The sequence below is a fragment of the Calidris pugnax genome, unplaced genomic scaffold (genome assembly GCF_001431845.1).
Source record: "Calidris pugnax isolate Ruff unplaced genomic scaffold, ASM143184v1 scaffold14, whole genome shotgun sequence".
NCBI classification, from domain to species: Eukaryota; Metazoa; Chordata; class Aves; order Charadriiformes; family Scolopacidae; genus Calidris; species Calidris pugnax.
The window spans coordinates 5,879,257-5,901,869 of NW_015090793.1; the positions used below are offsets into that span (position 1 = coordinate 5,879,257).

A 22,613-nucleotide genomic window follows, 5' to 3' on the forward strand; every position below is an offset into this window, starting at 1 on the left:
GCAAGGCTTTCTCAAAAAAAAAAAAAAAACAAAGAAAAAAAAGGACTGCAGATTTTTCCTTTAGATGGCCAAATTCGGTTTCACCTAATCTCCTCTGGAACTTGCTTCACAGCCAGATGTCTCAGCTGAGAAAACTTCATCTAGTGCTGAAGAGGTTTAGAGCAAAATAAAAGGAATCTCACATGTTGTATAATAAAATTTCATTTCAGGATCTTTATGACCTCTTTGGCTTGATGGTTATTGGCTTTTTTCTAGGCAATCTTCACTGATCCTTAAACAGTGTCCTTTAAAGCTGAGAGCACAGAGATCTTGCAGAAAGTCAGACTTGCTCCGGAGCATCCGCCACAGAGAACAATATTCCAGGGAAAACCTTGACTTGGTACCTGCTGTAGCTGAGACGATGTGTGATTCCTGGGTTCTCATTCTCAGCACCAGGGCTGAAAGACTCCTGTGTTGTGGTGAACTTAGAAACAATAAATGCAGAAGCAGAAAAGCAAGACATTTGTTTCCCTCCTAAATACCTCAGTAAATAAACTGAACAGTCTATTTCTTAGAATGGGGATGCTAGAACATGTATGTCTACTGAACTGATCTTAATTCAGGAACTTTTTTCTCCAATATTCCCTTGATTCTCAACTTTTTGGAAACTCTTTCAGCCTATTCTGAAGAACGTCTTTTGAAACAAACCCTGCATTTTATAAGGCATTGCTTAATTCTGGCCACTGAAATATGGGTTATGTCATGTAATGTTGCCCTCTGCAAGCTGACATTTTACATAATGAAATATGGTGCCTTTTTGCATTAAAAGGCCACATTTCTGTCCCTTGTTGCCTACTGAAACAGCTACAAAGAAACATTTTGCACATCAGCACTAAGACTGCAAATCAGATTCTGTACTGGTCCCAGTTTTTCCTACCCTGGCAGTAGGAAATGGTGTACCTGTGGGCTGCTGGCACGCAGCTGGAGGATGTCCTACCAGCGATGCCAGCAGCAGCTCAAAATGAAGCAGAGCAGCTTGGACAAGTCTGTCCTCAGATGCTTTCAAACTCTTGAAAGAAAGTATACGGGGAATGAAGTTCAGTCTCTCAGCTCGAGTTTTGGAATAAAATCCAATTTTCACCTTTCAGCAGTGGTGTTAACTTGCACATTCAGAGCTTTGCTGGTGTGCTGGGGGAGTGAGGAGGGTATTTCCACAGTGTGATCTTCTCTATTCACAGAGTCCCCATGCAGTAGGAAAACACAGCAGCAGCCTCCTTGCTCATGGTTTCCAGTCCTGCCTGCCCAGCCAGCTCCCTGCCTCGAGGAGCCCAGGCCATGATCACTGGGGATGTTCCCTTTCTCTGCCTTTTCCTTCCATCATTGCTGCCAATAACTCTTAAAATTAAGCACCCTCAGTCATTTGCTGAGAGGTGTTGGGTTGGTTCTGCCCATTGGGTCAGAATTTTTTCTAGTAGTGTGTTTCCTGTTTCCAGCTACTGCTGTATAACAAGGTTTGGGGTGCGTGTGTGTGTGACTCTTTGCACCTTTTAAAAGAAGCTAGATCCATCCACCAGTTTTAATCCTCAGCATGACTGCTGAAAGATCAGAACCTGCCTCCTGGCAGCCTTTAGCACCTACAAGCACGTGCCCAATTTCATTGTGAGTTGTACCGACAGGAGCGTGTTCTGCTTTTGCACTTGTTGATCTGGAACTTTTTAACATTATCAAAATGAACAATGCACTTTGTGAGTCTTTCTTACAGTTTATCTTTCCGCTTCTATGGCTTTTAAATTTATCACCACAGGGGGAAAAAGAATATCTTGTCTCTCTTCTGCCAGCTGTTTCCTCAAAATGCCCAAATAATTTATTTTTCCCTATCACTGAGTTGTGGTTGTAGTAGCAGATCTCTTCATAACATGAGGATGCTCAACAGAGCTCATGGATCACCGAGGTTTCCACCCTATGTCTGAGAAACCCAGCAGAGAATAGGGATAAAAGCGTCCAATTTCCCTCTGCTTGTCTCTGAGCAATCAAGTTCATGAATTTTAATTGCTATTTGTAGAGTGGTTGAACCCAGAGTAACAGTGAGGGGTTTTATGGGCTCACACCACCTTTCTTTGATGGTAGGAGAGAGGGAGTCCTGGATGGGAGCATCTCTCCACCAGCATGACACCAGGGAATTAGCAGCAGTGACAGACAGCATCTTTCATCCATCCTGGTTGAACAGAAGGAATTGGAGAACTGGGGCCGTAGGATGCTGCAGTCATAGACTTTAAGCCTAGAAAAGCCCAATTTACCTGACCACCTTCAGCACCATTCTTAAAATTTCACTTATTATTGGATGACAGTATGTTTTCCATAAGATCTCCGGTCCCAACCTTAAAAATACTGAGTAACGGAGAAGACGGTGGCCACAGACAAAGTTCAACTGAGGAAGCAAATTACCCTCTTGGTTAAAGTGTTAGTAACTCTCCTGCAGCCCAGACTTTGCTGGGCATGGCCTTGCCTGGCAGAGGGGGATGGCAGTGACACAAAAGCCAGGACTAAAAGCTGGACTTGCCACACCTGGAGCTTTGCCCACAGCCGTCTGCAGGAAGCCCAGTGTCATTTCATGCATCTGGAACACCTTCCTTCTTCATTGCACATTTTTCAATAGCCTCCCCACCTATTGAACAAGGAGCACATGGGTGCTCCCCTGGGACTGACCACCCAGCAGGAGGGGAGGGATGACAGCAGAGTGAGGGCACTGCCCATCCTTTATTACAGGGTGTGTGGAGAGCAAGCTGGAAAAGCAACACAGGGATCAAATCCAAGCAATAAAGATTCAGTGCTGGCAGTAATTGTAATGTGGCTTGGCAAGGAGTGGGGCCTGTAGGTCTCACGGTGGGGCAGAAAGGGTGGGAGTCATGTTCTGTGTGTGAGCAGCCTGAGGGGAGCAAACACGGGACACTCATTTTGAGGAAGTTTTGAAACCATGGCAGGACACTGGTTTTTATGGCACTGGTTTTTATGGTGGCTTGCTCAAATAGACTAGCAGGAACCCTGATGGAGCTGATAATTCTGTGTGTTTCAGGTTCTTCATCTCTGCCCTCTCTCTTCTCCAGGTCTTCTGCAATGTGCCCATCCCTGTTTCTGTCTCCACCCTCAGCCGAGTCTGAGAGAGAAGAGGAATGGATTCAAACCCTCATGAGCCTGTCATCTTTGTACCCTAGCCTGTGGTGTGGACACCTACCACCAGTCCATCTTTAGCTACATGACACAGTGCAGAACAAGGCACCAAAACTAAGTTTTGCTACTTTTGCTTCTGACACAAGATTAATCTGAATCACCCGACGCCAGGCAGAAAATACGTCCCATGTTTGGAGTGAGGTTTTTGGCTGCAGAAGAACATAACAGTTCAAGCACTAAAAAAGAAGTAAGCTGGAAAAGTTAATTTCTATAAGCTGTTTCTAGCAGTAGGGTGCAAAGGAAACCAAACCTTATGCTACCACCTTGTCTCAGTGACCCACTTAAGAACTTCTTTAATCTACCAATCACTTTCAGTCCCATTTGACAGAAGCAGAGATCCCTCAGATATGCCATCCTACAAGTTTTAGTGGACATTAACTTTCGCATCGCCAGGGTAGCCTCGCAAAGGGAAAAACACTTTCAGTCTCTTATGTGAGACTATCTTTTATCTAGAGGCAAAAACCCACCGCCCAGTCAGCTCATGCCTATCTTCAAGCATGACAGGGAAGATTCTGCCACTTGCCTGGCCAGGCAGAGAGGAAATGAGAGAGTCGTGAGGGGAAGGGAAGGAATGTGGAGATGCAACGTCCAACCCCATGGGAAACTGGATTTCCACTCCTCATAGAGCAGCATGTTTCAGTGAAGACTGAGGTTCAGAGGTGGCCTTGCTGAGATGCCTCTGAGCCTGGGGCACTGGGGACTAGCGTTTGGTCCAAGATTAAACATACCAAAACCAGCCATGAAATTCCAGTCCAGACCGAATTCCTTACCACGGTAAGCATCTCTATTTCAACTTAAATATTTAATTTGCTTGACGAGATTGTTGGAACTTGCCCCTGGAGTGTTGAATAATTTCTATCTTGTCTCCTAAAGTCCAAACCCGGTCTTTTAACCCTCAGGAAATTTGAGCAGTTAATATCATGATGTGATCCAAAAAGATGCTGAGCACCAGAAACCTCATAGCAGCAAGTATAAATATGTCTGGGTTTCAGCTGCAGGTCCTTTAAGAGCTACCTGTTACTGTAACCACTTCACATCATTTGCACAGTGGGGCTTTTTGCTGGATTGATAAGCAGTTCACTGTAAACAACCATTTCATGGTATTTATATGAATACAGGGTGTCATAATTCTGAGCTTCTCTCCTCCCTACAAGAGAAAATATTCAAGGAAATTCCCCAAAGGGCAAGTCACGTTTGGATAAGTCTGGCATCACTCCAAGAGCGTGTGATTGCCAGAGAAAGGGAATTTACTTGAAGAAGAATGAGAATATAGCATTATTTACCAGCTAAGAGCTGATTCTGCAGGGGGTAGAACATTGTCTGCCTTGGTATCAGAGGAGACTGAAGCCGCTCCACATCTCAGCCACAGATTTAATAAACACTGACGTGTTTGCACAGTATGTGCTTGCAAGAGGCATTTCTGTAAGTGCAAGGAGGCAGTTTGTGCATTAGCGAGGCCGGCAGAGACATTTTCTGAGCCACTTTGGTATCAGAGTTGTCAAGTGCAACAGCAATATCAAAAGCTTCAGCAGAAATGGGCTTGTTAACGTACGCTGTTTCTGGGCACAAACCATTAGTAGAGGGTTACGGTTGCTGGGTTTCAGGGCTTTTGCTAGCCTGAGTTTATCTATCTGTTTATTTATTTATTTTGAAGTAGTAAAAGTGACATGTTCACCGGATTGCTCGTGTGTATAAATAAAAAGGAACTTAACCCCTGTGGTCACAATTAGCATACACATTTGTGCATACCTTTATTTTTCACTCCTGAGAGAGATCAGGGCACAGTTGCACACCCCAGTGCATTTTTAAAGCATCCACCTTCAGAGAGTGCATCGCGCTGTCAACCACGTGCTGTTTGTTTGGGAAAGGGGTGGAACAAGGAAAGGCTGGACATTGCAAACATTTTACCACCTGCAGCCCTACCAGTTATCAAGAATGTCAAGAGAGAGCATGTCAAAGCAGCTTTAAGGGCGCTGTGCTCAGGTGGCTCTATTGGTTCCTGCCTGTTAGATCCCCCTGGCAAACACTGGCAAGCTTGGGCACAAAAGCAGCATCTTTCTGTCTTCCTTGGTGCAAGTCTTCCTCACACTTCTCCCAGTTTTGGTGCCCAAATGATTTTGAACAACAGCGAGACGGCACTGCAACTTTAAGCAGTCGGAAATTGTTTTTTCAAGGGTAAGTTTTCTCCATCCTGGCTAATTGGTACCTGAGTCAAGGATGACTGAGAGAAGAGACATTTTCTCTACCCCCTTTTAAAATGTCTACATTATTGTAGGCAATTCATGCCAAATGAAGTAAAGGGAAGCAGGCTGTAATTGGGTTCAGTTATGAAAACTTTATTTATACTTATTTCTATGACATTTCAACTTCTACAGGCCATATAACAGCTCCCCATCTTTGGCTAATGAAGCACTTTTAGTCATCTCATTCAAAATTAAAAATATGACATTGCTGTTGCACCAGATAAGAGACGGGTGTATTCTCTGAATTCCTTTATTTCTTGGTGACTAAATTGGAAACAGGCTGGAACAAAGAAGAGATATTTCATTACATGACTGCAAATAAATGGTATATAAAACCACTGCATCATGTGCTTCAGTAAAATAACTTGCTGCTGTGAAAAGTACTCTAAGCTAAAGATTTACTTGAAAGTCCTGCCCTTCTCAAAGAAGGGTCACCTCTCTACATTTCAAGCAATTCTGTTTGCTTCCAAGTGCAAAAGAAAACAGCGGAAAATGTCTTTATTTAAGAGTATGTGGTAGCTGGATGCATCGTCGATAAAACTGATGGTTAATAACTCGAATCCAGAAGGGGAAGCAGATTCAGCCTGGATAAATTCAAAAGCTTTGTCAAAGAGAGCAATTCATTTTTGGCAGCTTGAAAGCTTAGAAAGCTGGTAGGGGAAGGGCTGCCAGAAATGTGTTTCTTGGAAGATGTCTTTCTACTGATGATACCCTTTAGAATTTGATCTAACCTGGGTTACCCCTTGGATGTCACTGCTCGTGCTCTGGCTTAGGACGTGCAAGGTCTGAGTTGAGTTTCCTTTTCTGCCCAATGCCCTGTGTGATTCTGACCATTTATTTAACCTCCTTGGGCTCAGTTTCCCTTGTATAGAATGGAAATAAAAACCATTGCACAAATCTTCCTTCTGAGCCTCTCTGGCATGGTATCTTGCTGTTTCCAGAGCAAATCACTGAAGATTGCAAGGACCATATAAATCTGATCTATAAAGTAGGTTGATCTGTGAAAAAAGCCACCACAGTTGAAATAAACCACCATTTTCTCCTACAAAACACAATAGTAACATTATATTAGCACAGGTTAAACCACTATTAAACCATCTAAGAAATGGTATCTCATATAGGCAGCACTTGAAAAGCTGTGCTCTCGGTTTTGTCATCCTGCGTTAGGACGGTTTAATGTTCAGGCAATTCAGATCTGCAGTAAGGAGTTATATATCCACTGCCTTGTCACAGCGTTTGTGATAGCTGGTTAAAGCATCATCCCTCAAGCATTTATTAAAGCAGTTTAAAAACTTTTTTTTTCTTTTTAAATGGCAATAAAATACTAAATCACTATCTCATAGCAATTTAATAACTGCTCTAGTTCTACCAGTTCCATACAGTATTTCCTTAGTGCTTTCACTGTTAAAACCTTACAAAAAGTCCCCTTTTCCTCTCCCAGGGTGAAATGCTGGAGTCTGAACACCTTCATGTTAAGCCAAAGCAACACTTTCCACCCCCTAAGACACTGGTCTGCCTATAACTCAGGGAAATAATGCTGTCTGAGTTCATGCTGAGCATGTTCTTAGCTGTTAAAGTAAAATCTTCTTCCCCTCCCAGGTTTTGAAATGTGACCCTGTTTTCCGGAGAGTATCACTGACCATTTTTTAAAGCTCTGCATAAAATTGGCAAAAGCTCCCAATGTTGCTGTTAAACTGCAAGAAGAAGTCTCATCTGTTTTGCCTAGTTAACTTGGGTGAGTTTTTACAGCATTTTCCTCCTGTTATGCTTGGAGGTCTGGCACAATGAAGGCTTTGTCTAACCCCAGCTGTAATTATTGCAAAGAACAGAAAGCAGAGGGGAAGTGGAGGAGAGATGAGAAGTGCATCCCTCAGGGTACATCGCAATCGGCTTGCGACGTTTCAGACGTGGTGTCAAATAGCTGCCTGTAATGGAGACCAGAAGGGCTTTTGTGCAAATACGTGTGAACATATTTGGGTTCAGCTGTGGGCCAAGGCAGGATTGGGTTTGGGTTTCCCTGCTGTCTCATATGAAAAAGCCTAATCCAAGAGAAGAAGGAGAGGGAGAAGGCGGTGATATCAAAGCTGCCGTGTCCTGTGTCAGAAGAAATACAGAGAGAAGCCGTTTCTACCTGGCCAAGCAGAGAAGTGAAGCAGCAGTTGGAGCAAAGAGCTGCTGAGTCCCAGCAGTTGTTGGGCAAGGAGCATGAAGTGGGCTTGGACATGGTGGGGAGCAAATGAAGAAAATATTGCAGCTGTGGAAGACAAACCCCCCAGAAGTCCAATAAATTAATGACTTCACAGCACTGAAAGTCCCCCAAAAGAGGTGGGAGGTGGGCCAGGGGGAGCAGGTGTGAGTGTCCCATGAGCGAGTGTCACAGGAGAGAAGGGGTGACTGGAGGGAAGAATGGAAGATACGGATTTTGGAGATGTTTCTAGGACTTCAGTTGTGGTGAGGGTCTCCTGAAGAGAAGCCAGCAAGCCTCTCCAGCAGCCAAGAGGTGAAGGGGGGAGGGTGGGGAAGCAGAAACCAGGAGAAGACGGCACAGAAAATGCAGTCCATGGAAAACAGAAGAACAAAAGGCAAAGGGGTCAAGAAAAAATGTTGAGTGTTTGAGCCACCCTATCTTTCGCTTTATTAGGCCCACGTGCAAAGGCAGCCCATGGGCAGAGCACCTTTGCAGGTCCGTGCACTACAGTTAAATGTAGTGGTAATGTCAAAGTGTCCCACTGCCAGACCTGTGAGCTCATCCGTGTCACCTCTGTGCAGGATGAAGCCCTTTTCTTAAAAAAAATAATAAATTGAAGTATTGTCTTAAAAATTAATACTTAGGATACATCTGAATTACTGTAACGTTCTGTTCTTTCTCAGCCAGTCCAGCCTCAGAGTAACCGTGGCAACACCAAGCACCCATTTTCTCTTTTTTTTTTTCCCCCCAGTTGTATCCACTGTTGGGGAAGTTAGTCCTGGCCTTGCTGCAGCACCAGGGAGGCTTTGCATGGCTGCACATGTCTTCAAGCTCAAGCCTTCACCTGGAAAACCTTAACATCTGTAAATAAAAAGGTTATTGTCCCCATGAACTTACCTTGTTCTTATAAGAGCTCTGCTTTGCCCAATAATGATGCTAGTTAATGGTTTTCACTTCATTCCCATTGTCACACGTGATCACTTCCCAAAGCCCGAGGCCCTGTTGGTGCCTCCATCACCTTGAGATGCAGGTGAGCTTCTTTTCCCAGACCCTCAGCCAGCACCAGAGACAGATGTTTGTATTTTTTCATTTGCTTCACTCTCTGTGGATCATTCGATTTTCTCAGCCCGAGGCAGCCTGCAAGAGTCAAGGTAACAAATGAACCTGCTTGCTGTATGGTTTCTAGCCATCCTGCGTGGCTGCTGAATTGCTCTGTGTGGCCACGTCTTTCCTCTGAGGCTCAAGAGGATTTGGAGGGACCACCAACACACACAGAGCCCTGACACATCAGCTGGTGACAGCTTCTCCTGGCTTTATCTCTGTGAGATTGTGTCCCGAGCCCCGAAGGCCTGTTTGCCTCCACCCATGAGGGGAAACTGTGCACTAAGTCTTGTTGGTCCTTACTGATGCCACGGGTGGCTGCTGGCACCCAGAGACATTGCCTCCCTCCTTCGCAGCTGGCAGTGTGGGCTGCTGATGGCTGCGTGGTGTGAGCTCCTGGGGTGGACAGTGAGTCATTCACCTGCAGTAAGGCAGTAATCTGGGAAAAACTTGATTTCCACTCCAGGTGCTACATCTCCACCTTTGACACAGGCAGTTTTTCTGTCTCGTCAAGACCAAGCGTGGAGGAAAATGTCTTGTCAGTGTCAGGAGTGTTCTCAAAACATTTCACTTTTAGCAAAAGCATCTTTCAGTCTGCAAGCTGAAGTGATCCTTATTCTTACAGCATCCCTGTAGAAATAAAGGTACGCACAAGTGTCACAGACAGCTGACAAGCTGAAGAAAATTAGTGCTTGCTCTCTCTGATGCCCAGTCACACAATCTCTGCTGGTCTTCTGCTGGTTTTCTGGCTTCCCTCTCACCAGCATCCCCATTACTGTGTTTTGCTGTGAAAATATTACTAATTAGAGCTCAGTTCATGAGAAACACAACACACACAGGGGCACATGTAGCTGTCACGTCACCACAGGCTGAACCCACTCCCCCAGCACGGTGGCATCTCCCCCAGCTCTACCATCCCTTTTGCACAGGATGGCTCTTGCAGAATTCCCTGGTAATTGGATAAAACAAGCAGGATCCCCTTGGTTTGCAGCAGGAGAAATGCTACACGACTGACCTACACCACAGGTGCCTTCGGGGGCCTTCACGTTGCTTAATTTATGGTGGTGGATTGGAAGTGATCTCTGGGGTGGCCAAAACACTGTGGAGACATTGGAGCCGACCCTGTGGCAGCCAGCAGAGCTATTCCGTGTGCACAGAGCGAGGTGGATGACAATGCTGGGCTGTTTGGACAAGGTGGGATTTAAAGCAGACAGAAACACCAGCCTGGCTTTATTCAACAGCTTTGTAAGCATCCGTGTCACTCATGTTTTTTCTACAGGGATTGATGCTGCCTTGCTGCTTTGTCTTTAATGAATAAATTCTTCCTGTGAGAAGCTGAATGCGTGCGCTACCATTTTGACCATCACCAGCCTTCGACTTGCCGGCTCTGAAGCTGTTCCTTCCCACAGTGACATCACCTAGTGGAGGAAGTGATTTATTTTAGCACGATGCAACTCCTTGTAATTGGAGTCATGTTGCTGCAACAGCCATGGGCTCCCTCCGCGGTGCAGAACGTTTTGACGCAGTGCAAAGACTCCTCCTTGTGATAACAAAAGAGATACTGAGAGATGTGCTCGACAGACCTCCATCGCCGGGGTTAACGAAGTCTTGGGAACAACATCCCATACCTGGGACCCGAGAAGTTTGCACCCAACCACGCTCACCCTGCTGACCCCACCGTGCTCAGGGCTGTGGAGCTGCAAGCGTCAGCCCACGCCGGTATGCGTCCACCTGGGTCCCGTTACCTACCATAAACAACAGACTGAGAGCACTTCGGAGAAGGGCAATGCCTTTTTCTTTTCCCTGCAAAGGATCCCGCTCTCCTCTGGACGCCGCAGAAAGCTGCTCTGCCGTTTCCAAGGTGATGCCTGGAGGTGAAGCCTGTTACATATTCTCTTGCAGGTAGCAGCAGCTGTAGCTGAGAGATGCCCTTGGACAGGGCATTGTTTGAAAAGAGGTAGGAAAAAGGCAGAAAGAAAAGATCTATTTATAATAATTTTTTAAAGACCTGTAAGAAAAAAAGACAAATTAGGGCATTTATTTTATGAGAGGGTGAGTGTTTTCTAATGCAGTTCAAGTCCTTGCACCTCAGAATGAGCACTGTACCTTCATTGTAAACAACAAAATTAATCATTTGATCCTCGTTTAGCTCCATCCTCTAATGTGATGGTAACAAATGTTGTTCATGCCTAATATTTTGAGTTACCCGAGAAAGACTGATTTTAAGTTTTTTCACTTTACAAATTGAAAGGTGTATGTTCCGTTCTATGGGCTCCTTAGAGGAAGGGCTCACTGTGGATGCAGCTCTTGGCCCCTTGCTGCCTCTGGGACCTCCTGAAATCTCAGGGAACACTTTCTAAACTTTAAAACATCTTTCTGGAATTTCTTCTGCAGAGTTTTGCCACAAACCAAATACCACATTTATTTTAAGCTTGATTTACCCTCACTGGAGTCTTTCTGCTGACCTCCTTCAGCTCAAAATTTCGTAACACCCTGTGGTTTTGCAAGCAGTAGATGCTTGGTTTAATGGCTACATTTCAGTCAGTGTCCTAAGAAAACAAACAGAAAGCTCACCTCAGAAGATGTTTTTTTCCTTTTCAGTTTTCCTTATAGTAATTCTGTGGGGAAACTGTAGAAATACAGTGTACGCACTTGGATGTAACGAGCATTTCTTTAAAGCATTAAAATCTGTTCTTGCAGGGTAGTCTTTGATGTCCACCTAGGTCAGACCATCTCTTCTTCTGGGCTGCTGTCTGCCTCCAAGCAATCAATGCCAGAGGTTTCAGAGGAAAATGTATAAAGCCAGCCCCAGGCCTCAAACATGGGCTGTTTGTAGGACACCTTTTCTTGGGGCAGTTTTGCCCAGTCCCATAGAGTTCAAGATGAAATGAACGGCTGGGAGATGGTGGGCAGTGATACAGCATGGAGGTCTGACTTGCTCTCTTCAGCCTGTTGAAATGTGCCGGAGGTGGGAACAAGGGAAGGCCAGCACTAGCCTGGCCAAGGATCTCCTGAAGTTTGGAAAACCGGGAAGGAGGAGGATGGATAGCGATGAAGAGAGTTCTGGTCATCTTCCCTCCTCCCTCCAGTCCTCACCAGGAGAGTAACACGCTGTCACGCAACCGAGCGCTCGCTGAGCTGGAGGTTTTCTCAGCCAACCTCTGTTGCAATAGAAGACTTGCAGAGTCTGGACTGGTGTCTGTGGCTGTTTGGGCAGCAAAGAGAATAAGTAAACCATCCACCACAGGAGAATCTTGTTTTGATGTTAAGATATGACAAACAACAAACGTATTAATGTCTCTATGAGTAGGTTGGTTTATTCCCCTTCTTCTTGGGCACAAACCCATGGGAGCACCCTTGCTCCCAAGGCAGGATTTGCAGTGAGAAGACCAAGGGGACTCTCCTGTTTTGCAGGCAAGATGCTGAACATTACCTACATAGCAAAGGAAGGACCCTGGAGCAAATTTGGCAGCTCACCATCACCTCTGTTAGCACTACTTAGCCTGGCACAGGGCGGAGACAGTGCAGCAGGGCTCTGCTGGCCCTGTGCAGCTCCAGGCTGGCCCCATCCTGGCTCTCCCCACAGCAGGATGGCTACCATGCAGGAGCTGCTGCTGGCTGCGGAACGGGGCCTAAGCACCAGCGTGGGGGGCTGTGAAACCTCTGCCTCCCCATCCAGCAGCACAACACTGCCTTAGGTCACGTATTTGTTATTTGTACCCAGAGAAATCGGGGTGGGGTGCGGTAGGGAAATAGTGGAAGTTTATTTTCCATGGAAAACGATGAAAGCCACACGCAAAATCAAAACCACACCGACCCCTGTGTTGTGCAAATCCGAGGTTTACAGCAGCTCTGCTTTCTGGCTACATAAGGCTCTGTGTATTTATTTGCTGTGCTGAGCTCCAGGCAGCACTGTGGTACATCCAGAGGGCACAATATGCATCTGAATTAGGGTGCGAGCATCACTCCAGCAGCACGCTGTGTATGTAGTCACTGGCAGATCACAGACTTAGTATGCATCAGTTCTAACTGGCGCAGGGAGCACCAGGGAGCACCAAAGCTGTTTCAGAATAAATCTCTCTCAGTGCTTACGTCTGTTCGTGAAAGTTATGGCCTTTTAATCTGCCTCAGATGCACTGAACTTCTGCAACACGCTCGTTGTTGTTGATTTATAATTCTTCCAAGTGCATTGAGGGCTTGGAACAAGGTTCAAGGCAGACAGGGCAAAGGGAAAGAGGCCGCAGCAAGCAAGGGCTGAGGTCCCCACTATTGGCAGTCACCCTCCCCAGCGTGGGCTACCTCATCTGCTGCCGTGGGCAGCACCTGCAGGGGTGAGATGATGTCCTGCCCTGTCCACAGGGGCTGTTGCCATTGCCCTGCGCCCCTTCAGCACCTGGCTGCCCACCCAGGAGTGGGCTGTGCATCCCTAGCCTTGGGAAGCATGAGCAATTTTGGCACTTTGCTCAGAGAGCCAGGTTTGGCTGCCTCTAGCGTAAATCACCAGCCAAACCTGGAGGCTTTTTTTGAGGCTGATGGGTGAAACTGGATCTGAACCCAGACTCCAGTTCTTCTCACCCAGCACCCCTCTGGGCCATGCGATTCCCTTACCTGGTCCAGCCCTGTGTTTACAGGCAGATGCCACCGCTGGGTTGTGGAGCAAGCCACCATCTGTGCCCAGCTCTGCTGTGAGCACAGAGCCTCAGGGCACTGGGGGAGCAGCAGTGAACACCGTGCTGCTGGTCCTGTTGTCTGAATTGTGAAATGCAAGTCCAGGCAATTAAAAACTGTCGAAGAGTGTCCCTTTGGGAGCATCCAGGTGGAAGGAGGAAGGTGAGGGATCACAGCCATAGCCGCTCTAGCTGACTGCTTTTCCTGCAGATGGACATCATGAAGACCCCATGTGTCCATACAAGGGCCAGGCACACACATGCACAGGGTGCGAGGCACACGCTGGGCCTGTTGCTTTAAACGTGCCCCGATTACCAGTTGTATTATGCAAAGCGTGTTCTTACATCACAGCTTTCTGTTCTTACATCAGTTATTCCAGGAAGCCTTTCGCAGCATGAAATCAGGTGCTAATTAAATTGTGGCAGCTGATACCAGCGAGGCATTCTCAGCAGCAGTGCTTCTGGAGAGGGGATGTTAAATGCAGAAATTGTGTTATCTCTGGTGGATCCAATGCTAGAGAGGAACTGAAGGGGCTGGTGGAGCCAAAGAGCAGATTACCTGAGGACACAGCTGCCCCCGCAGGAGGTGGAGCTTAGATTCATAGAATCGCCTAGGTTGGAAGGGACCTTTCAGATCATCTAGTTCAACCATCAACCTAACACTGACAAAAACCATCACTAAACCATAGCTCTAAGCACTACGTCTACTCATCTTTTAAATACCTGCTTGGCACAAGTCGGCTCACCAGGCACAGGTAGAATCATAGAATCACCAAATTTTTTAGGTTGGAAAAGACCCTTAAAATCATTAAGTCCAACCATTAACCCAGCACTGCCAAGTCCCCCGCTAAATCATGTCCCTCAGCACCACATCTATCTGTCTTTTAAATGCCTCCAGGGATGGTGACTCAGCCACTTCCCTGGGCGGCCTGTTCCAATGCTTGATAACCCTTTCGGTGAAGAAATGTTTCCTACTATCCAATCTAAACCTCCCCTGGTGCTATTTGAGGCCGTTTCCTCTTGTCCTATCACTTGTTATCCTATCACTGACCCCCACCTCGCTAGAACCTCCTTTCAGGGAGTTGGACAGAGCGAGGTCTTCCCTCAGCCTCCTTTTCTGCAGGCTGAACAACCCCAGCTCCCTCAGCCTCTCCTCATAAGACTTACTCTCCAGACCCCTCACCCGCTTCATCACCCTTCTCTGGACCCGCTCCAGCACCTCAATGTCTTTGTTGTAGTGAGGGGCCCAAAACTGGACACAGTACTCAAGGTGCAGGTGAGCACCCTCTGGGCACTCTGGCCTTGTGTATACCTACTCATTAATTAGCTGCTCTGTTCTTAAACTGAGATGGGCACGTCATTTTGAAGCAGTTTCCTTGAAAAAAAACCAACAGAAACCCAAGAAAGCTAACCAAGATATTTCACGAGTTGACAGCAGTTACACTGAACTGTTTCGGCGATGCAAGAACTCCCACCTGTGCTGAAATGGTTAATGTTAATATTTTGAAATGCTATTTTTACATAGATCTTTAGAAAATAATCTAAGGTTAATAAAATTGTTTCTCTCCTCCATTAAAAAAAGGTAAGAAATTATTTCAGATGAACAGGAAATGATTTCTTCTCTCATTTTTTTGAAGCTGCAGTGGAAGGGCTTACACAGCTCACGTGCACCAGGGTAGTGGGAAATACAGCGAGGTGACCCTGAAGAGTTAAAAGTTGTCAAAGGCGCTTTACAGTAACCGAGTCCTAAGGGAATATAAACGATTCAGATTAAGAGACTTTAATCCATTCAGGAAATAAAGTGTGTGTCCATCAGAGAGCTGGGCTGCCTGCAGAAGCACTGAGACTATTTTGCATCGTTATGTCAGGTCTCAACTAAAGCAAAGACAAGGCTCAGTGTTGATGGCTTTCGGGAGCTACGTTACCTTTCAGTTAATCCTATCTAGACCTGAACGGATCCGTCAGTCTTTTTCATAGATACAGCAATGTAAACCCCATTGAATTTCAATAGAAAAGTAACGAAAAGGCCATATTCAAAGTCATCTACCAGGATGTGTAGGGCTGAGAAGCAGCTGACTCGAATCACAACCCCCCAAACCGCAGCTGATCCAGGTACCCATCACTCCCGAGGAGTGGAGCTCATGGAAATAATGGTGAGCTTTCCTCTGAAACCCATCCTCCACCGCTGTCATTGCTGCTGACACTACCTGAAGGACCATACCTTCAGCTTCCCTATCTCCAACCAATCCTGCAGGTCTTGGCCACCCATGACTCTGCACCTTCTTCTCCAGCCTGGCTGAGAACTGCCTGCACCACACGGGGTGACCCTGCCGCCTCCTCCAGTCTTCCACCAAGAAGCGCCAGCAAAGAACCAAGCATTTTTGGGTGGGAAGCAGCAGATGCAGCAGGTAGAGCAGCTCAGTGGGTGGAAAACAGGGAACCCAGCCAGAGAACGGAGCCAACCCCCTCACTCCCAGCCAAGGGATGTTCTCACAGGAGCTGCTCTCGAGGGCTTTCCCATGCTGAAACAGGGACTTCTCCCTCTGCCTCATCAGCCCGTGCCTTTCAGGGAGAGTGGCAACCTAACTCCTTCATGATTTGCAGTCCCATCAGCTCCAAAACCCCCTCGACTGGTAAAAATTCCCTCCTCAGGAATGGGCCCTTCACTTGCTTGGCCAAGTCAGGCCAGCAAAGACACCAGCACCTCCTCTGTGGCCAACAGCAGCTTCCAGCCACACACAGGGACAGACCATGGAGCTGTTGGTGGGGAGCCTGGGGGGAAACACTGGCACTTCTCACGCAAGAATATAGACATTTTATCCTTGGTCTTTAAGGGTCTTGAAACATCAGGAGAACTTCAGAGGGATCAGTTTCCAAACCCTCAGGAGGGCAGGAGAGAGGTGGGAGGCGCTTCCCCGTGCGGTGGAGGGGCTGGGAGCAGACACGAGCCAGTGGCACCCGGCTGTGGCTGTGACTGGGGCTGAGAGAGCACAATTACCTCAACTGGCATTTCTCCAGGAGCCCGGGACTAACAATCAGGTTCTCATAAGAAGTGTCAGGAAACCCATTACCTCCCATAAATACTCAACAGCATTTTAGAGCCTTAATTTATTTTCCTCTCCTCCTCTCTTCTTCTGCAATTTGCATTATCAGTTGTTAAATATCTTAGGGCACGCTTTACCCCCATTCACTGCTTCAAAGACCTCCCCATAGCAATTTGGGAAGTAATTTGCTATTTGATCTTATAACTCCAGCACATATTGTCAACCACAGGAATTTTATTTCAGCCCAAATCACCATCCTTTAGAAAACTAATATTCATTATTTTCCTCTAGTAGAGTTTCATCTGCTCTACAGCAGCAGAAAGAAAATATTTTGGTCTAACTGGAACAATTAGGTGGAGACCTGTGTAATGGAGACATCCCAATGCTGCCCGTTAATCTCTCCACTGGAGCTGAGGTCATTTGGAAAATATGAGTTTTCACTTTGCTCATCTCTGTTCTCTAATCTGAGGCATAATTTCTTTTTCCACAAAGACCCTAGAGTAAACAGCCGATCATCTTTCTAAGCCCATCTGGCATCTTACCTCCAGGAGCAAAATATGATGTGAATTTTTAACACAAGAATCCTCAAATCTTCGCTGGCCCATGGGCGAGCAATGCGGTGGCACGCACCTCAGCACAGTGACCGCCTTCTGTCACAAGAAATCCATAGGATCCTGGTACCTGTGCACAACAGCCAGTGCTGGGAAATGCCCGTTGTCCTCTCTACTGAAGATAGTCATGAAGGTTCCTTCCTGTATTTTGACGTGTTTGCAATACCCATCGGATATATACGAACCAAACGTGCCAGCCCTCAGCAGGGCTCCTGGAAGTAACAGCTTTCAAGGTGGTCTGATTTTCTGAATGATGTGTGTGTATATATATATATATATATATATATTCTGGTCTTTGCCCCTCCACGTAGGAGAATGAGCCTCTCCTGCAGTGGAAATATCTTATGCTATTACCAGACTCTTGTCCTTCTTCCAGCCAGAAGATGAAGAAAATGGCTTGTCTGGCCTTTGCTCCCGGGCTGGCCCACACCAACAACACACCTGGCAAAGCCACAACCACCTCACTGGTGGCCAAACCCTTCCTCTTGGGCCAGCACAGGACTTGCAAGCCCCCTTGTGCTACAGTGCAGGGAGGTCAACAAGAACTGGGTCTTGGGATATCAATGTCCTGCATGGGGCTATCATGACTACAAGTAAAAATGCTTTCCAAGAAAACACTTAGTTCATGAAGAAAAATATTTTTCTTTTGGATTATGAAAATAAAGAATCACAACAATGTGTTTTAACATTTGCCATTAACCTTGAACGATCCCTTCCCTCTCACACCGTGCCTGTTACTGCGATGTTCTTCAATAAGCTAAATGCTTATGTTAAATCCTCTCTAACAGTTCCCTCGTTAGGCTAAATAAAACCCAGCTTTTTTCCGTATGTCCCACCAAGATCCCTAATCATTTCCTTTGTTTTTCTCTTGGCTTCCTTAATACTATCAGTACACAGCTTAAACAGAACTTGCCAGCTTCATCATCTGCCTTAATAACAAGTGTTTAATAATTGCAGGTATAATTATTCATAACACTGACAAAATTTGCTATTCACCACTAATTTCTTCAAAGTGCTCAGGGCCTAAAGAAAAAATAGACTAGTTAGAAAGACATTCATTCCTAATCAAGTTTTGTTACTGTTGTTTAATGAGCAAAATCTTCAACCCAGCGTTCCAACAACATTTCATTACAATGTAAGAAAAATAAAGCTAATGATGGCTTTATGCTTTGAATTTTGGTTAAAAACATGAATTCCAGACCTCTGTCAGGATATTAGTCCTCACCAAAATGGTGCAGCACCAACCAACAGCCTATTTCCCCACCTTGTCTTTATCCTATTTATATGTTTGGATTATTCCCACAACCAGAAAAGAGGGAGACACGGCACAAAAGCCTGAACAAGGGTTTGACAAGAAACCCAAGTCCCCCCATCGTGGTGTCACCTCCTCCTCTCCTTGAGGACAATGCACCTGAGGGGCCATTTCTCTGATGTTCCCACCTGGGACAAGACCCTTTTCCAGACAAAACCCAGTGGCAGGGTGTAGCTCCCCAAGCCACGCGGGGCAGGTCGGTGCTGGTGGGTCTCTCCTGCAAGGTCCAGGTTGATGTGGCTGCAGCACATGAGGTCGGAGCAATGTGACTTGGTTTGGGGAGGTGAGCTCCAGCCCTGGGAAGGCTGTGTGTCCAGGGATGAGCCAAAGCTGTGCTGTCAAACACACCAGGCTTGCCCAAACTCTTCCGGAGCGCTGGATCTGAGCTAAACCAGACACACAGAGATTTCTGTCCTAGTGAACTGCCCCGTGTCTGGGTCTGGTGAAACCAGGGCTCTGGGCAGCAGTTCAGCAGAGACCAGGGGATGTGGGATGCAAGCCCAGGACCACTGGCATTTCCCAGCCTGTAAACACAGCACATGACCCCAGGGAGCTCTCGGATATTAAGGATGCAGCCTTGTGGATATCTGCTAATTCAGACATGGATGACCAGAGACACGACTGAGGTTGGGCTCGATACTCTCACTTCTGTCCAGAATATCTAAGCAGTGCAAAGCTGTAAAATCAGCGTATAGGACAGTATACATATGTAAATGCATAAACATTTGTTTTTAAAATAATGTCAAAATAAGTTTTTTTCCATTTCTAGGCATTGTAACAGATATGAAACAATAATAAACCTAATAAAATCCTACATGATATCTAGGTGACAATGCTGAGGTGTGACAAAACGTATGCAGCTTTACTTGCCATTTCATTCACATCAAACTCGTCCCACTTCCCTTTCATTTCCAAGGAGCCGCTGCGCACCCGACACAATTCTTTCATTCATCCCTTCAGAGGAACAGGAGTTGCTCCACTCTGGCCCTGTGAGACCCCGCTGCTGCCAGAGGCACCGGTGGGTTCCCAGCAGATCCAGCAAAGAGGGCTCCAGCCTCTTCCTTCCATGTCCCCAGACACACCGGGCAAACCACAGCCCAGAGCTCCCACGGGGGAGGCTCCAAAACAGAGCCTCTGCCTGACTTCTCGGTTTGGCTGGTGGGAAGCAGGTGGGATTTCTGGAGCCACCAGCTTGCAGCACCACTGGAATCGCTCCCCATGGGCAACACTCCTGGGGGACAATCTGCAGCTCCTGCAGACGGCTGTAGGAGTTTATGGAGCTGGCTGGTTTTTGCTGGGCAAATAGAAAATAATAGTAAAAATCGGTTTTAGGGTCCCAGCAACTCCAGCTGGAGGTTCCCTTTCTCTCTCAGTGAGGGTGAAGGTCACAGGGCTGAGCAGTGCTGCTTTTCCTGCAACGCTCTCTGCCTTCAAACACAAAAGGAAGGAGAAGGCGAAAATAAAAGGAGCGCTGGATGGCAAAGCTCATAAACTGTCTCTGCTGACAGAGAGCCCTCGGTATGACAACAGCCCTTCAAATATGTTTTAGCCAGAAGTGTTGGGGAAGAAAAAATAAAAAAAATTAAGAATCAGTCTTTTGCAAGCATTTCTTCTAATTAGCTCTTTGCAGTTGATGAGGCCTGGCGTTGAGCAGACAGCTCTTCCCCAGCCCAGCCCCGGCTGCTCCCGCAGCCCCACGCTCCATTTGCTCAGCGAAGGGGTGCTAATGCTTCAACATGCGGCAGGCATTCCCTTAAATGTTGAAAGATTTAAACAAATTATAACCGTCCTATAATTTGGCAGGTTAGAAAAGAAGCTTTTAAAGAGCCTCCTTAAATGAATGACTTAAACCTTCCCCCCAGGCTATTTTTAAAATTCATTTGTCCGCACTCCAGTGAGGAGGAAGGGACAAATATATGCATGATCCATGTCTAAAATTTTGATTGCTGAATTAGTTAGAAATAAGCTACGATCTTTGTGGCTATTAATAAATGATTTGGGGAAACGGTGTTGGAACATTGGTCACTGAAATAGCCACAGCTTCATTCCCTTCCTCCACAGAGCAAGAATTGGAATGAGATTTATGGAGGAATTTATGGCAAAGGAAAGAAGCCGTAGCACACCACCTCCTTGCAGCAGAGTTTTAACGCCTAATTTACACGCTCCCTTCCACTGCGACGTGTGCACTTTTAATCACACTAATTATAAAGTGCCCACTTGTCATGATGCTGCAAATCAAGACGTGCAAAGAGAGCTACACAGGAACTGGCATAAAAAAAACCCCCGCTGCTGCTCCATCTACCCCATCCCACGGAGCCAGGAGGTGCCTGTGCTCCAGGTCTCTGCCATCAGGAGCAGCAGGAACTCACGGAGCACAGCAAGGACCCTGCTGCAGCTGAGATCTCTGCAGTGGGGACAATATTCAGCCCCGCACCTTCAGATGCTCTGCAGGAGCTGGGGATGCTGAGCCAGGGGTTGCTTCTGCTCCGTTGCTGCGTGTGCCACCGGGGACTGCAAAGGGCAGAGATGGAAGGGATGAACACTTGCCAAAGGAAACGAGGGATAAACTACTGCTAGAGGAATCGGAGCTCCTTCACCTTCCCCGGGAAGCAAGGAGAATCCTTCACTAGATGTGAATGCATTTTGTGCACTCCCTGGGAAACAAGTCTCCATATAAATAATTGGAATATGTTTAAAAAGGACATCTGCAATTGCTTGCATAGACAGACCTCTGCTACCGTTAATCCCCTGACCTCTGTTACCTCTATTAAATCAATAACCTACCCGCCATTCCTCTCTGTAAGCTTTTTAATGCTAATGTCTTTTGCGTGCCATTTGGGAGAGGAAATAGGTTTAGAAATAAGCAGTTCCCCATTCACAAAGTATCTGCTGTTGACTGCCTTGCCTACAACCTTAAGGTAACATCGAATATGGAAAACAGAAATACACCAAGTCTGAATCTACAGCACAGGGGTGGCAGAGTTACCAGTGGGAAGTGCTCTCAGGGGGCTCCCCCAGGTTTACGTTGCTGGTGTAATCAAGGGCTTTACCGAACGAAAGATGTTGCAACTTCTCAGTATCTTTTTGAAACAGTCTTAGAGGCCTCCATCTCATTCCTAACAAACCCAGAAGAAAGCATCAGATGACATCTATATTCATCCTCCACAACTGGCATGGGTGGGACCCCCCTCTGAAGGGACATGCCAGGGGAAAGAACCCTTGAACTGCATCTGGACACAGAAGTGGGGACTCTCCTTGGTACAGATGGCAATCTTCTCCTCTAGGAAATCCCAGACCAGATATTCCTGTTCCTCATACCTTTACAGAACCCTCAAAGAATAATTCTAGGAGCACTTAGGATGTCAGAAAGGCTATGAAGCAGCCCTACAGCATCTCACTCTTAGCAGGCCCTAAGTCAGCTGTAGAAACTATTACAACTTTGCTCTTCAGATGAAACACAGCACCATGCAAACCACCAAGCCTGGTTTGGCATCATCAGGCAAAAGATAGATAAAAAGACGCAAAATATTTGGAGGTTAAAACATCATCACAAGCCCAAAGACTCAATCTCATGCTCTTGACCTACAGAATAAACCAGATTTACACAGAACATAGGAAACTAGTGCTCGCTGCCACCAAGTGTAAATCAGACGTGATGCAAGGACGTACATTTCTACAGTTAACAAAGGCTTCACAGGCAGCATTGCATCAGCTGTGTCACCACCCCATGAGACCTAACCCAGGCAAACCAAGGTTTAAGCTCTGCACCCAGAACACAACAGCTCCTTGCAGCAGCCGTGGCCCTGCTGAGCCCATCCAGCTGACGTGCACCAACACTCACCCTTGATGACCCTCCTTTGCAGTTCCCCATCTCCACCTGGCTGCTCACACACAACTTGGCTGCAGCCACATCTCTGCACTTGGCTCTGTAGTTCCAGTTTCTGGCTCACGGTGCCCCAGCGCTGGTCCCTACTCCACAGCATTTCATTCAGTCCCCTGCACCATCCTTCCCAGTCATCTCACCCTTCACTCCAGGCACCACAGCACGTGAGCATCCCCCAGACTACATGTCCCACCTGCTCCTTGGACCATGCTTCTTACCTGGCTTCCTCGCTCAGGATGGGTCTTCCCTGGTCCTGGACTTCATCTTCACAGGCTTTGATGTCTGGTTTGTATTTACCACTTCTCCTCTCCAAAAATTCAATCTAGAATCAGACCCCAAGCGGGAACAGCTTCCTGC

The 22,613-nt window shown here is 46.7% G+C and overlaps 1 long non-coding RNA gene across 4 annotated transcripts in view; it reads left to right on the forward strand.

Annotated features, from left to right (window-relative positions):
• LOC106902864 overlaps positions 1-14,271 on the forward strand; it is a 20,838-nt gene extending 6,567 nt beyond the window's left edge. The window contains exons 2-5 of one of the 4 annotated variants that reach the window (XR_001414608.1): positions 3,084-3,981; positions 7,050-7,185; positions 10,019-10,696; positions 11,440-14,271. This is a non-coding gene — a long non-coding RNA (uncharacterized LOC106902864). Of the gene's footprint in view, positions 1-3,083; positions 3,982-7,049; positions 7,186-8,389; positions 8,763-10,018 lie in introns of those variants that run through there. The other 3 variants (XR_001414609.1, XR_001414607.1, XR_001414610.1) reach the window with 3 other exon arrangements.
• Positions 14,272-22,613: the final 8,342 nt, after the last annotated feature.